The sequence below is a fragment of the Podarcis filfolensis genome, assembly GCF_964270895.1.
Source record: "Podarcis filfolensis genome assembly, chromosome: 14".
NCBI classification, from domain to species: Eukaryota; Metazoa; Chordata; class Lepidosauria; order Squamata; family Lacertidae; genus Podarcis; species Podarcis filfolensis.
In genome coordinates this window covers 35,784,004-35,797,032 of record NC_139616.1, presented here as the reverse complement: position 1 = coordinate 35,797,032, position 13,029 = coordinate 35,784,004, and the positions used below count along the sequence as shown (strand labels likewise).

Sequence of the window (13,029 nt, the reverse complement as noted above, 5' to 3'; positions counted from 1 at the left end):
AGTCTAGTGAATAGTCAATAGGAACTTTGTTCAGTATTCCTCTTCTTATTATTAAAGGTAAAGGTAAAGGACCCCTGACAGTTAAGTCCAGTCGCAGACAACTCTGGGGTTGCGGTGCTCATCTCGCTTTACAGGCCAAGGGAGCTGGTGTTTTGTCCACAGACAGTTTTTCCGGGTCACGTGGCCAGCATGACTAAGCCACTTCTGGCGCAACAGAAATGCCGTTTACCTTCCCGCCGGAGCAGTACCTATCTATTTGCACTTTTTTGGTGTGCTTTCGAACTGCTAAGTTGGCAGGAGTTGGGACCGAGCAACGGGAGCTCACCCCATCGCGGGGATTCAAACCACCGACCTTCTGATTGGCAAGCCCAAGAGGCCTCAGTGGTTTAGACCACAGCGTCACCCATATCCCATTCTTATTATTAAGTCACAGCAAATATCTGTTAGCTGTATAATCCAATCTTAGCCACATTTACTTGGAACTAGGACCCACTTAGATCAGAGGGACTTGCTTAGTTCCAGGTAAGTGTGCTTTGGATGCCACCTGTTTGAAATTTTGAAAGAACTTGGACTGGAGCATGTAATAGCACTGTGTTCTCCTCTTGCACAGAAACATATTGCCAAAGTTTATATACATATAGTACATGCATTAGTCATATTTACTGTGTATATTGTGAAGCGATTAACAATTTTTCAAGGAATTAGCAGCTGTCAACACTAAGCACATTTAGTGAATGTGGAATGCACTGTCACATAATAAACAAGAAAAAGACATTCACTTACAGGCCTTTAAAAATATCTCTTATGCAATGCAGGATCAAGTAAATAGTTTTCTTAGATTATGAATGTTCTTAAAAATTCACATTTTTACTTTGGGTGAATCTGCAGACACAAATATATATCTGGGATACTTTGAAACAAGTCATAAGATACATACAATGCACATTTAAAATGCAACCGCACAGTACACAGCTAGCTATGCTTCCACAGAGATCCCCAGTAGCAAAGCCATCAAGCAGAACATTGTTGATTCAAATATAACAGCCACATGTGCAGATTTCAACAGATTTATAATAGATAGCTTTAATTTATTTAAACTGTGTGCAAATGGAATGTAGCATAGACCCATGGGGTTTATTAAAGAGACCTAATGTTCCTTCTATAGCTCCCTGAAGGTGCAACAAACTTTGCCCACCATGATTGTGAAAGAAGTCAACTCTATGTGCACCATTGGTAACGAGAGCCAGGAAACCAGTACTGGTTATTTATAAGGGAAATTCATAAAATGCTGTGACATATGAAAGCTGGATCACCACCTGACCATAAGGCAGTGTTAGAGCATATATGATCACTTACTTTCTTTTCTCCTGCCCTTCTGGAAGCCCTTTCCCCATGTCTTCACACCTTGTTGGCAATTTTGGGGTAAGCAGGATGGAATAAGAAGGCAGCATGGCTTCCCTATTCTCTTAGCTTGCCTTTCTCTGCATGCTTCAGAAAGGCCAGCCATCTAAAGCTCAGATGGGACAAGGGGATATTTATGAACTTATGTGAAATATATTCTATGTGTATGATTCCATGGCAAACTTGTAAGCAATGTAATTAAGTAACTTTGCAACTTTTGCTATCGCTTGGTGGAATTTCCTGCATTGTTAGGTATTTCTTGGATTATTAGTGCAGTTGTGGCAGCAGGTATTGTCATATTTGATAATCATTCCAGGTTGCCAAACCTCATGTGCAACCTCACTGATTCAGGCTACTGCTCTTTTTTTTTTTTATTTGCCTGCCCCCCAATCCCAGCCCCACCCTGCAGCCTCCAGCAAGCAATACACCACCAATTCCCTCCAACCCTGGGCAAACTGCTCTCCAAGACTAGGGAAATGGAAACAACATATACTGAGCCAGCCTAAAACATTTTCATGCCTGAGTAAAGGAGGGACAATGTCACCTACTGCTATTCCATGTACAGAAGTCTACTGGGCTGGCAATTGAAACTGAGTTTAACACTGGTGTCAGGGTAGCATCTTCCACTGCACCAGAAGGCAGGGCACTAGCATAGAGGGCACAGCCTAGGCACATATAGCTTAGTCCTCCAAGACCTTGTCACCATTTCCTGTTCCCCAGGATTTGCTGCCCGAAATTACTGCCTCACTCTGCCTAATGGCAAAGCCAGCGCTGGATACATGCTGTCTCATTGCTGGACTACCACCAGACACCTGAACAAAGCATTTGTGGGCATTTAGGCAGCTGGGAAACAATGTCTAGAGAGGGATGCAAGATAAATATTAAGACACTGCTTTCCCTCTTTATCTATGTCAAAAGATTCTTTCCTAACTCTAGCATCAGGCCTAGTGTCAAATGGCTTATATGTTCTCTTTGCTACCCTTATTGTGGTCTTTGGTTTCTTTGGGTTGCAGGATTCAAAACCTTTGTGGGAACTTAGCAACAACAAAATGAAAGCTTTATCAGTGCAGAGGACATGTCTCTTATAAAAATGTTACAAATCTAAGAGGAACTGCAAATTTCCATTTAGCCCAAATTTTTCTATCATCTGTATTAGGCAACATTTTTTCTTTATATGAATTTCATTTGCATTTTTTTAAAATAAATGCACAAAAATACTATTATAGTCGTTATCAAGTGTTTGACTTGTTTATTCACAGTTATTAGGTATACATTCCTGGGTAGCAGCACATATATTCTGTACGCACACAGTGAAATGATGATGGATATAAGCTGCCACTCACAAACTATAACAGACAGATCACATGGACTTAAACTAGCATAGCCCATTAACTGAAATACAAGCAATCCAATATGTTTGGCGTTTGGGCTCTCTATATAAAGATTCTGCTGTGTTTATATGCTTCTACACTACAGATACAATAGCTTTGATCTGTCTAGCAAAATCTGACTATAGCCTCCAATTCACCCTGCTGCAAATAAAAAAGAACAATATTTACTTTTATTTACTATGTAACTATGTATAAACTATGGATTTCAGAAAGAAACAGGAGAGGAGAAAACAAGACTGCTGAGGGAGACAGAGGGAATCTTAGCTTCTCGGCTCCAAGTCTCCTGTTCTTAAACACCTCGCTTTCGGCTGCTGAGGTTGCATCAGCTCCTGAGGTAGTATTTATAACTGTTTTTAAAACCTGATATTCCATTTCCAGTTGCTCTGTGGGGGTGAATTGAATCTGCAGGGCCCCCAGCCAAGCAGCTGCTGCCAGCATGATCCCTCTTCCCTCCACATCCTGCTCAGAAAAGCCTTCCTACCGTCAACCTGGTGCCATAGCTTACTGGCATGGTCTCTTTAATTAGCTGACCAGGGCCCTCATTAAAGAAATAGCTGGTTAAAGTCTGGATGGGGCCAAGGGGAGGATCTGTGCTATTAAGCAAATCATTTGTATGTCAAGGCAAGCTCCCTTCTTCCTTCCCTTTGGACTGTTCTCACCAAGAACTAGAGGATGCGTAAAGATTTTTAAAGAATTGTCATCTTGGCTTTTTATTTGTTTATAAAAATAGTTATATATCTCCATTCACACAAAAAATCAGAGTGGTTTACAACAATTACAAATAAAACCGTGCAATAAAAAATAACAAACTAAAATCGGAAATCAGCCAACTATTGTGGAAAGATGTATTCTTAATTACCTGCATAAGCCTGACGGAACAGAAAAGTTTTCAGCAGGAGTTTAAAAGTTAAAGCAGAAAATACCTGCTAAATCTCTATTGGCAGAGAATTCCACAATACTGGGCCGATGACACTAAAGGCTTCGTTTCTTGTTACTGTCAAATGTGTGTACCACCAATTCAGGGAACGACCAACAATCCTCTTGCAGATGATCCCAGTAATCAAGATGGGATAGAAGTATGCAGGGCAAGAAAGAGATGTAGGGTTCTTTCACAGAACCTATTGCAAACCCTGCTCCTCAGTGACATGAACCAGAATTTCTCCCAGTGTACAAATGAATTTCTACATGAATGGTTTGTGATACTGGTATATCTGTCTGTAGTTTGCATAGGTTTTCATGCTGGGTGGGGCATGTTCACAGACAAGTGAGATGTGTTCCCATTCAAGAGGGAGAGTAGCTGAGCTGTGGACTCACACCTCACAGTCAATGCTCAAACAGAAGGCAGGCAGAATGGACTCTGTACATGAGAAGCTCGAAAGAAGGGGTCCTTTGCTTGCTGTTGTGCCATAACTACTCTCCTATTGAGGAGCTCTATATGGTTCCTGAAGGCGATTTTTTTAAAATTCCCTTCACTCTGTGTTATAAATACAAAATGACCTGGTGAAAAGGGACAGCATTACAAGCAACAGCATCAATCACACACCTATTAAATCTACAAAGCAACTTGTCAAAATAACTGCAATTCATAAACTTTGACACCACAGGCAGTTCAGAAACAGGACATTGGATCCTTTACCAGAGTATAAATCCTCCCAACAGCAACCCACTGCTATCTCTGTGGCCATCCTCAGATTCTTACCCAGCCATCTCCAAAAATCAAATATACTGAAGGATTTTTAATGAAGATATTTATTCATTGGCAGCACGTACTTATTTACTTTTCTGCAAAACTAAGAATAGGAATTTAACAATTAAAATTACTTCATTTTTCCTCTATCATGCAAAATACCAGTTTCATAAAATGACATTTTTATTCACCGTGTCTCTGCACCATCATTACATTTTCACTTATTTAAATAACCAATGAAATCTAAGACACGGCTATCCCTTAAAGTGATGCAGCTAGAGATTTATTTACATCAGCATTCCTCAACCTGAGGCCCTCCAGATGTTTTGGGCTACAGTTCCCATCATCTCTGACGATGGACCATGCTTGCCAGGGATGATGGGAGCAGTAATCCAACAACACACAGAAGGCATCATACTGGCTACCCCTTTTCCATGTTTTCATTTATAAGTCTGTCCTGCGCCATTTCCTCATTAATCTGCCATTTGTTTTGAAATATGTTTTTGAATGTAGTTCCTATCAAAGTATACATTTTAAAATACATTTTCATGAATATTTTTTTGAGCCAGGAACCCCTTTTCAACATTCAGAAGAGTATGAAATACAATGAATAGCTATGTTCCATTTCACACCTGGGTGGTATGGTTCAGGTCAGTTTGCACTGGAATTCACAAAGATCAAGCGTCCCTCAATGCAAGTTCCCTCCTATTTTGTAGAGGTACTGACCATAGAATCACAATATTTCTACTTACTACACACACTGCTGAATATACACCTCTTTACCCCGGCTTTTGACACCTGAGAAGTTTATTTTTAGGAGTCACTTTATTTCTGTTATTGTAAATGGTTTAAAACTCTTTCCAACATTGTGTTTTGATTGTTGTAACCCATCCATGGACCTTGGGCTGCAGGGCAGTTAAATGATAATGATAATGATAATGAGGCTAACAGAGAATGGCATACGGAAATTTTGACTCAGGCCTTCAGTAATAGAAAATGTGACAATATTCAATACACAACATCTCTGCACACATTAGAAAGACAGAAGCCAGGCTATAATCAGTTAACTTTGCAAGGATGGAAGAAGATACTGATAGATTTCACTAAGGAACTTTACACTAGACATTTTACAGTGAAAGTACTTCCTCTTCTGAGTTTTCACTGGCATCTGTTCAAATAACTTTGTGGAATATTTTGGGCAGAAAAAGTGGGTTTGAAATTTCTCTTATCTTTTCCTGAGCACCTGCCCCAATTCTCACCTAATATCACAGGATGATGACAGTAAATATCCTTGGGATGGAATTAGATGACAAGTCTTGAATGTCAGTGATAGGAAATCTCTACTTCCAGCCCACATCCACCACAGGACATGAACTTGCTAGAGCCAAGACATAAACTGTTAAGAGCCCAGTTGGGGGAGAGGAAGGCCACATAACTTGTGAGATAATGATACTATAGGTAACTCTTTCCTCATAGGATCCCAACCACACTACCCATATTATGTTTTTATTGAACTGAATTCATTTTTTGTTTGATTGCAGCTGGATCTATGCAAAATGAGATAGTGTTTTCATCTACGTCTGTTCAGGATGGTGTACAATAATCACATTTGTTCCTTAAGTTCTTGCATTTACAAGTGACCACTGTAATATTTCATTACTTTGATTTCACATTCAGACATTAGAACTTCTTCACTGTAGAATCAGATTGGATATTCACTTGATAGTCTCAAATTTAGCTTTTATATCATCTTTTACAATTAGTTTTTTGGTGCAAATAATAGAGACCTCTATGCTTGGAAATAGGATGCAACAAACTCATTAACACCATCATCTCAATTTAATTGACTGTGTGGCTTATGAGGCACATCTGTCCCACAAGGCATTAGTATTTGACAAAGGTTTGATTCAAATTACATGACAATGCCATATAAAAAGTTATCTATGATGCTAGCACCATATCTGAGCCCTACACATACAGCATTAGCATGCCAGGAATCCATAGCCTGCATGCATACCAAGCTGGCAAACCCAGATTCCATATGTAGAAACCAGCTACCTGACAGGAAAAACAGGAGTTTAGCAAAACTTCCAGTTACTGAGAAAATAAAAGATTGAAGGGGCGTGTGGTTTGCTTTTGAGCAAAATGGTAGTATAGTGCCAAATCTTCCAAACTCACAGGGAATAAATATGGATTGATGACCTGCTGAGCATAAGCAGGTTCCTAACCAACAAGATCACATAGGGGATGCAGCAATGGAAACAGGCAACAATCCCTAAAAATCAGTGAAAATTCCTCCATAAGCCCCAGATCGCCTGACTTCTTTGACCAAGATAGCAACATCAGCAGTGTGTGGAAGCCCAAAAGTCAAGGGCAGGAAATCAACAAGAGCACTGACAGAGGAGAATTGGGCATCCCTAACATAAGCTGGTAGCATGATGCAATGCACAGCAAATACATGCTTCTCATGATGCAGAATTCACCTCAAATTTTATGGAGCAGCATAGGTCCTTTATAAAACAGTCCAGATAGGCCTACAGTCACTCCAGGACAACTTTAGCGTAAGTCCATTATTCTCTTACCAGCAAAGACACTGCATAAACAACCTGCTAAGAATATATATAGCATTTCTGTAGATAGCTTCAGTGTTAATCTGACTTTGACTCCTACTTGTAGCACACAAGAAATGCAGAAACATATAATACAAGAGAAACTGCTGGAAACTCCCAAGAATAATGAAATAGTCAATAGATAGAGAACCTAAAGATAGAGAAATTGACTAATTACTGAACCTGGAATAAGTTATTCATTTTTGTACTAAAACTTTATTTACCTTGTATTTAGGAAGAGGACAGGAGATTATTACAAATCTGAAAAATACTCCCCCCCCCCCTTCAAAAAAAAGAGTGTTCAAATATTACAAATGAATCAAACTGCTTTGGCCTGAATATTTTACTGGGGAAAAGGAGGTAAAGGCAAAAATCTGGTTCTACAACTCTCTAGCACTTGAGGCCTCTTCCATGCGGTGCCACTATTCATCCATGTGGTGATCACCAGCAGGTGACGACAGCTTAGAAATGTGCATGCAACAGGGTTACAGGGAGAAACAGTGGAAGGAGCAAGAGAGCTTTCAACACTCTGGAGGCACCAATGTGTGACAAATCATCTTGACTTTCAAGAAGACCAGCACAAACACTGCACCCCTGCTGGAAGGCAAGAGATGAAACCCACAACTCAATTTTTCCTAGCACTCAAGTGGGTTTCTCTGTGGCACCTGTTGTCCTCTTAATTCTTTTTTCTATAGTATGGAAACCCAAAAACACTCAGACTTTTTTTAAAAAAACAACCACCAAAACCATAGTTCATCCCATCCAGTCCAATTCACACTAGCTTCCCACAGTTAAACTCCAGGCATGGGCAACAAAATATCAGAATGCCTACAGAGCAATCCTGTGTTGTGCTAGTTAGATTGTCAGACTTATTACCTGGAAGATCAGGCTTCAAATCCTCACTTGGCCATGGTGACCTTGGGCCACTCACTGCCTCTCAACCTAGACTACTACACAGGGTTGTTGTGAGGAAGAAGTTGCAAGGTTGTGAAATGAGGTTAAATGTGTATACCACATTGAGCTCTTTGGAGAAAAGAAAAAAGAAAAGAAAAAAGGGATTCAAGTAAGTAAGTAAGTAAGTAAGTAAGTAAGTCAAGTGCTATTGGAGTGGGGGGGGGGAGAGAGCAAAATAACATGCTATAGCATTGTCAAAACTTATCACAGTTTATTTAAAACGTATATTTTCTCCAAGGGAATACAAGGTAGGTTTTAAGATACAATATTTGTAGGAGGAAAATGCAACTTTTCACACTTCTACAGATTTTTTTAGTCATACAGTATCTTATGTATAGGCTGGGACAGAACAACTATAGCCAAAGGGTGACAAGACTTTACAGTGGCTAAAAAGCTCCCTTTTCATGCTGGTTGGGTGGTTCTAGGACAGGGCAGACCAACATTTCATATCAGGTAGGCTGCAAGAGTACTTTGACACTGCACCTGCAGGCCTCACACTGCCTTGTCAACAAAGGTGGGGGGGATGAGGCAAAAATTTGATGCCCCCCTCCCCAAGCTCTCACACTGCATTCCCAAAGCTGGCTAAGCTGGGCACAAGGCTCTGGCAGGGTCCTGGACCCTCCTATCTCACTCCCAAAGTTGGGAAATTGCTAACTAGGCTTTGGGAAGGTGGAGGGAAGACTCTAGGACCCTGTCAGAGCCCACACACCTCCTTCCCAAAGGCCAGCACCTCGCTTACCCAGCTTTGGGAAGACAGCACAAGGGCTGGGAAGGGGGCATCTAATGTTGCCAAGGGCTGCCAAAAAAGGCATAGGGGGCCGTGTGTGGCCCTCAGACTGTGCGTTGGACCACCCTGTTCTATGACATTAGAGGCAGGGACCCTGTTGTGACCCTGTTGGAGAAACAGTAACAAGTATTCAACCCCACACCACTACACCTCTGCTCCCATCACAACTACCTATTCCAAGAGATGTCAACTTATAGGGGAAGAGATGGCAATTACAGCCTCAATATTGCACAGTCATGCTCCATCATAAATCCTACACCTTCACCCTGCAAACTGCTTAATGCTGGGCATATAAGCTACTTAAGTGTACAGTGGCCACGCATGACTAAAACTACTCTACCCACTCCAACTGCACTGAGGTCAAGACACAGTGATGAAGGGCTCCAAGCAAAACTATTATGGGCAACTACCGTATTTTTTGCACCATAACACTCACTTTTTTCCTCCTAAAAAGTAAGGGGAAATGTCTGTGCGTGTTATGGAGGGAATGCCTACGGGTGGCATGCCTACGGATTTTCCTCCTCTAAAAACTACGTGCGTGTTATGGTCGGGTGTGTGTTATAGAGCGAAAAATACGGTATATGATGTCCAATTCCTTTAGCCATGCAGATTGGGAGCTTAAACCACTCAAAGCAGCCAAAACTAAAGAGATTTCTCATCACATTATCATCCACCAAATTTTAAGAAGTGATGAGGGAGAAATGGAAATACCAGGTCTCATATGGAAAGAACTAGCTTTTTACATTTGGCCGACTGAATCAGAAGGGTATTTTGCTCTCAGCTGATATAGTAGAAGGAAAGGAGGATTTAGAATAGGAGACACAAACACGCCTGCACTCTGCTTAAAGGAGATAACGTGAATTTCCTGCAGCATGAGGCTGAAAGGCCAAGCAGTCCAATGTGAGAATGTCAGAACAAAAACAGAGCAGAGCAGCTGCTAAAGTCACAAATCTAAAACCTCCAGATTTAAGAGGACTGCCCACAGAATTAGCACAGAGCTAGTACAATTACAGGCAGCATTGGCAGGCAAACAAAGTGAATTAACAGGCCATTGTTACCAGCAAACCCTTCCACATTTGGCAACTGTGTTTAGTTGTGTCCGAATAGAGAGAGGGCTAAATATACATAACCCTGCAGGCAATATAGGCTACTAACAGGACAAGAAGAACAGGTAGGGGGTGGGTATGAATGTCTTATATATGTTTGTTTGTTTGTTTGTGCGTGCGTGCAAGCGAGTGAGCGAGCGCAAGCGTGTGCTACAGGCCAACAGCAGGAGAGGCCTATTCCCTCTGTGCACATGCACACATGCAACCAAAATAAATAAATAAATATTTCAATCATTGAATACTGTAAAAATTAAATTGGCACTTGGAAGCATTCTCTTCACTTAACCCAAGAATGTAATAACTGCCTTGATGCATAATGAATGGGCAGAGTGGACAGGTGAGGGGAGAGGCATTGGAGTTGAGTTTCTACTTCTTGAGTATTTTGGAAAATTAATGCCCTTTCTTTTAATGCTCAGTTCAAGCAACAGAAAGCACAGGCCCCTGCAAAGTTGACCCTGCCCCTGGATCTGGGATCTCAGACTTCAACAAGGAGCTTGAATTTGCAGCTGTGGCACCTCATCAACTTCACATTCAGTAAAGCTTCAAGTGTATGTGACAGTGTATGTGCCTGGTCACCACCCAGCTAGCACTTCTAAGTCTGGGTTCTGCTCCTTTAAACTTCTGCCAGCTCTCAGTTAAGGGCTTATACACACTTACCTTTTGCCCCATGCTTTCTAGGCACAGGTCTGTGTTTTAAAGCTCAGTATCTGAGCACTCCCCCCTCTTTCCCCAGGAAAACCTGCTCTTTAATGCTGAATTGGATTGCTGTTTGCTCTGGTTCAGTGGTAAATAGCGGGTTTTCACGGGGGGGGGGGGGGCGCTCAGACACAATGGTTTGAAGTGTGAGCCTGTGCCTAGAAATGCAGCAAAAAAGGAAATTTGGATGAGCCCAAAGTGATAGGCCTTGAACCCTCAAGCAGTGTGCCTTCCCTAGAACCTTCTTCCAGAAGTTGTCCCCACTCCTACATAGTGTGTACTGTTCAAGGTTGGTGCCTTGCAAACCTCATCCAGCATCCTTCAGGATCACAACCTGACCAGTATCCTAGAATATATAAAAGACAGAGCAAATTCACTGTTCATATATCACAAACTCCAGCTGTCCCACTTAGTAGTCTTTTGTGTACCACAGTAAAAGGCCATAAAAACTTTCACTGTTACTTACAGGGAAGGTGCTCCAAACCCTTAACACTTTCACACAAAAACTAATTAGCTCATAAGAAAAATTCCAAAATCCGTATTAGGTCAACAGCTGTATTAGGCCAACCAAAATATTACAAATAGCATGTAAGCTTCTGGGTTCTCCAGAACCCTTCATCAAATAAGATGATAAAAAGACCTGGGGGCTGGGAGAGAAGAATACAGTATTTGGCTGATGTTACAACCATGAAGTCTGCATCTGCCCATAGACCTAAGATGGAATGGTTGGGGTGGTGTAAGCAACAATTCACATGGCACTTTTTAAGAACCTATGCAGGTATCAGGCCTACTTGGAACAAGAGGCATAACTATGGCTAAAACCATGAAAACTGGCTGTTACTCAGTTCCTCCCCATCCTTCAGAGCAGCATACAGGTTGCTCAGCAGGTAGAAAACAGGAATCAATAGAAACTAGGGAGTCCTTATATTAGCAAAGACATAAGTTAATTATAGGTGGCGTGCTAGAAAAAATTCAATAGAAACCAAATTGGATAACTTTACCTAGCAGTCAGCTTTTCAACAGTTGGATCCTTAGAAATTATTGCTTTTAACATCAATATCTTTGGTATTTCATCCCAATAGCTTCTGGCTGTGAAGTCATTTATAAGGCAAGCTAAGAACTTCATATTTAGACAGTCCTTTGAAAACTAGGTGCAGACAATCTTGACAAATGGACTGCTCTCAGATAAATTTGTATTTTAATGCTGGTTCTAAATGTGTTTCATTATATTAAACTACTGTTTTTAACTTGTTTGTTTTTATTACTTTGTTTTTTATAGTTTTAAAAAACATTGTAAGCTGCCTTGAATCTCAACGGGATAAAAATACATTAATTTAAGAATAGTAATATATATATATATATATATATATATATATATATATATATATGTATTAATATTTTATGTCACTTGAAGATGCGAGTATATCCTCTTGATGAATCTTCCTTACAACTGAAATTCTGCTTGATTCAGTGTGTCCCTGTCTGGTGGGAATACGTGCATATAGCAACTAGGGAGTATGGGTGTGGTAACATATAGATAGAATTTCATGCAAGAAGGTACAGGTGCAGAAGGCCACCACATGATCTTGCTTATGAACAAGAATGCGTGCAAAGTAAAGACATACTGGATTCTAGCCAGGAGTATTTATTTTGTTTGGACTTACTAGATGCTGATGAACAGAATACACTATCAGAGGGTGTAGAGGCACATGGCAGTGGAGGGCGAGAGTGGAAAAGGGATGGGAAAGGGTATGAACATGCTTGTTTTGGTTGTAGTTTGAGGCTTGTCTTGTTGATTCAGATTTTCAGCCTGTGGTCTCCTGAACAAACCACAGACTCATTCCTCCCTGAAGGTTTCAATTTTCATTAACCCCCAGTCTTTTTTTAAAGCTATGGAGAGCAATGACACATGGCAGCTCAGAGCAAAACAGCCAGTACAGCTTTCCATAAGACTGTGGTGAAGTAAAACAACATTTTACCAAGAACACCACACACCACCTGTCCCTTCCCATCTCTAGCTCCACATGCTACAATAATATAGAAGAGCTTAGCAAAGACGACACATGGCTATATGTATCCACAGCTGAACCTCCTATCCAAAGATCAGGCTGCGGGTCACTTAGGAATTTAGATACCTACATTGACTGATTAACTGCCAAACGACAGAGAAGATCACAACACAACTGAGCAGTACATAACTGAGCACTATCAACTTGCACAAATGCAGGAGAAAGAATGTTCCTTTCCCTATGTGATGGGGGCGTCCTGTGAAAATCCCAAAGCTTATGGGGTTACTCTCAAAGCAGCCACGTTTCTCACACCTTCAAAGTGCAAATTTTAACTCCAGATACATCCATGTTGCTGAATAGTGCTTTGCACTACTCTCTCTCTCTCTCTC

General features: G+C 41.0%; 1 protein-coding gene and 1 long non-coding RNA gene across 10 annotated transcripts in view; both read right to left on the bottom strand.

The window, feature by feature from the left end:
* The window catches only part of LOC310748862 (ankyrin repeat and fibronectin type-III domain-containing protein 1-like), a 333,990-nt gene that overhangs the window by 203,704 nt on the left and 117,257 nt on the right, over positions 1–13,029 (bottom strand). The window lies entirely within an intron of this gene.
* LOC310749059 lies at positions 8,234–12,782 on the bottom strand. Its single transcript, XR_014541470.1, has 2 exons — positions 9,406–12,782; positions 8,234–9,235 (listed from the first exon to the last, which is right to left on the bottom strand). It is a non-coding gene; the product is annotated as an uncharacterized lncRNA (long non-coding RNA).